Source organism: Lupinus angustifolius, chromosome LG14 (assembly GCF_001865875.1).
Source record: "Lupinus angustifolius cultivar Tanjil chromosome LG14, LupAngTanjil_v1.0, whole genome shotgun sequence".
Classification (NCBI taxonomy): domain Eukaryota; kingdom Viridiplantae; phylum Streptophyta; class Magnoliopsida; order Fabales; family Fabaceae; genus Lupinus; species Lupinus angustifolius.
In genome coordinates, this window is record NC_032022.1 from 4,070,860 (window position 1) to 4,074,130 (window position 3,271).

Here is a 3,271-nt window from a genome sequence, read left to right on the forward strand (position 1 = left end):
TTGACAAACAATGGTTAAAATAAGATATAAAGGAAATGAAAAGTAAACAAAAGAGATGGTGGTTACGGCAATAAGGAAGAAAAAGTTAGAGGTTATAGGCCACTTCACTACATAGGTAAGAACCCTTAGGAGAATAGGGAGCGAGTCTGAGCCTAAACCGATGCCCTTCAACTGAACATAAAGAACCCCGACAAGTATGCATCCAAGGTGACTAAGAAATGAGACACAATGTGAGATTAGGTACATCCATGCAACTTCTCTGAGCCATGGTAACACGTTCAACATGAAGGAGCTTGTATCATATGGACTCCACATTTTTTGTTTGGTTGAGCCACAAGCTATGTTCCATGCACTCATTTTATGAACTGTTTGCTTTGTTGGATACACATAATGTATGAGGAGTTTCTTTCGCCACTTGTGTTAACTTCATGACCGCTTGATCAAAGACATGCGGAAGTTGAGTGACTAAGGCATGGAATTGGTACCACTAATTGTAAAATGGTGTCTTCAACTTGCCCAACATCAAACCCAAACTAATGAATATGCTCCTAAAACAAATCATTGTGTCCATTTTCTTTAGCAGCCCAAATTGTCTAAGGAAGTAAGGATAACACCACATGTTGATCTCATCTCCTCCTCTTACAAAATCTCTGTGAGGGGGGTCATTGGTAGAGATTGGAATGCCACACCAATGAAATAAAAAACATGAGATTTCCCACTAGATGTGCAACCCAAGCCACCATTCATATTATTTTTTTGCAACGCAGAATATACCCCACAGCTTTTAATAACTCTTCTCTCCACAACTTCATGATATTCATCTTGTATTCTTTGTCTAAGAGAGGTTCCAGCATGTTCAGCGGCACCCTTGTTAGTCAAGAAGGAATTGGAACATTTTAACCCTTTATAAAGGACATTAATCCATATATAACCACCAGATGATGTTGAGAGTGTGGGACGCTGTTATTGAGGTTGGTTAGGATAACCAGCATGCGATGATTAAAACTGGTTGGTCATGAGAAATTGAGGCCTTCGGTGTACTATTCGGAATAGTCCCATTCTTCATTATCTCCCAACACCCAACCTGGTTATCTCATGAAGAAGCTATAAAGAAATTGGCTTTGGTCAAGGCAATATTGGGTTGTCGAGATCCTCTACTTAGGGAACGTGTTGGTAGTTTTGAGATGAAACAACGACCTTGGGTTTATTGAATGCCCTCATGTGTAGATAATCATCTTAAATGAATCCACCAAGTTCAAATAAATAACAACTGATTTTGCATATATTCCAAAAGTAGACCTTGAAGAAGTTGAGAATGCTATGTTATTGTAGTGGTTTGTTTTTTAGGTTGTTGGAAAACAGAGTTTAATTATAAGATGTGGTGATATAGAGAGACGTAGGTATGTGAGGAAAGTGACTCTGAGGTTGCGCTATGGGGAGAGAGAATGAACACTTTCTTTTCTAATTGCTTCCCTCTCTCCTCCTTCTATAGTGTTCTCTTTCTAACCTAAAAAACCATAAACCCCTCCCTCTAAAAATTAGGTAACTTCTCTCCACCATCACAAATTGCCATTCACTATTGCAATCTGATACCTACTTCTCTTTCATCTTTTTTATCAAGGTGTAACAACTACTTAGTGGAAAAACCCCTCAACCCACTTCTGCTCAAAATGTGAGAATCTCTTTCCACTCTCTTAATCTAGTTAACAACCAAATTCCTTTTTCACTTTTTGTTTTATTATTTAATTATTTTCGAAATAAATTAAAAATTTTAATTTTTAATAATATATATTAAAAAAATTAGTGTTCACAACATGCATTCCAAAACCCAACTCTATAATGACATAAGATTCTATTGCGCAACATTTACAATATGATAGATGATGTCAGATTTACTTTCCAACATGTCCCTTCCACGTAAGTCTATCAGTTCAGATGAAGGATTACCTTTGACTATGAAAGAAGTAGACCAACATGTATTTAAATCATTCACATGACAATGAGGTAGATGATGTGGATTTACTTTTCAACATGCCCCCTCCATATAAGTCTACCGGATCAGGTGAAGTGTTACCTTTGACCCATACTAAATGACATCATTTGGCCCATGACAACCAGAAAGAAGATGAGTTCTAGCTCTAATACAATGTTAATGTTCTATCTTAAAACCAATTGGCAATGAGAGGAGTAATCCAATAATATTTAAACTATTCCCAAAACAATGAGGTAGGCGATATGAGACTTACAATTTTTTTTTTAAAGTTTTGATATAAAATTAAAGGCTTTAATTTAACCTACACAATGCAGTGAGACAAAACCAAATTCATAATCACCATTATCAGGCAACACAAAAAAGAAAAATAAACCAAAAGACAACTCTATTTGTTCTTCACCTCTATCAGATAGAATCACAGGTCTTGCACAATCAAACCTGGAGGAAGTGATTGCTTCAACTTATCAGCGTTCTCAGTGTCAAAGACAGAAAGGGTGTAGAGGTAGTTGGAGCAGCGAACCTTGAACTTGACCACATCTTTGCTTCGCTTGATTTTCATAGAGCGTGCATCCTTCCTCTGGGCAGTGATGTTGAAATGGTATGAACACATCGTGAAGAAATAGTGAAACCCAAAAGATAAGAACTTGATAAAAGAGACAAAAGAAGAATAAAGGTAATATGAATGAATTGTATAGAATTCAAAGTGAATCAAGTTAAAAAACAAAGATATACAATAGTCCTAATTTATACACAGATTCTGGTAAGTAATTCTAACTACAAATCACAAAAAAACCAATAACTTGTATGACAAGTTACATAAAATGAATAACTCCTTATAATTACTTATAACTCCTTTAACTTAACTTCCTGACTTCCTTCAAGTATTTAATCTTTGTTTTTGTATCTGGATGCTTCATTGGTTATTAACAAGTGAGGAGGAAGTCTTTAATCTCATGAATTTCCTTCGGCATTGTTGACTGGGTTCACTCTCCAACGCAATCGGCACAAACTCCTGTTTGGAATCGTACGATCACGAATAATAATTATGGTATTAATGTATATACTATTTTAACAAAGAGTATAAAATTTATACTCCGTCGGTGTAAAGATTTATACACATGCGTTCCATCATCACTCATTAATTTAGACTATTTTTTTGAAAAGTCAATAACAATTAAATGTCAATGATGAATGATACAGTGACAGTGTATAAAACTCATACACTGTTAGTGCATATATCCTCTTTAACAAATGTACCGTTAGAACGATATGTAGTAT

At 35.5% G+C, this 3,271-nt stretch overlaps 1 long non-coding RNA gene across 1 annotated transcript; it reads left to right on the forward strand.

The window, feature by feature from the left end:
- Positions 2,314-2,989, forward strand: LOC109326260. Its single transcript, XR_002105223.1, has 2 exons — positions 2,314-2,582; positions 2,929-2,989. It is a non-coding gene; the product is annotated as an uncharacterized LOC109326260 (long non-coding RNA).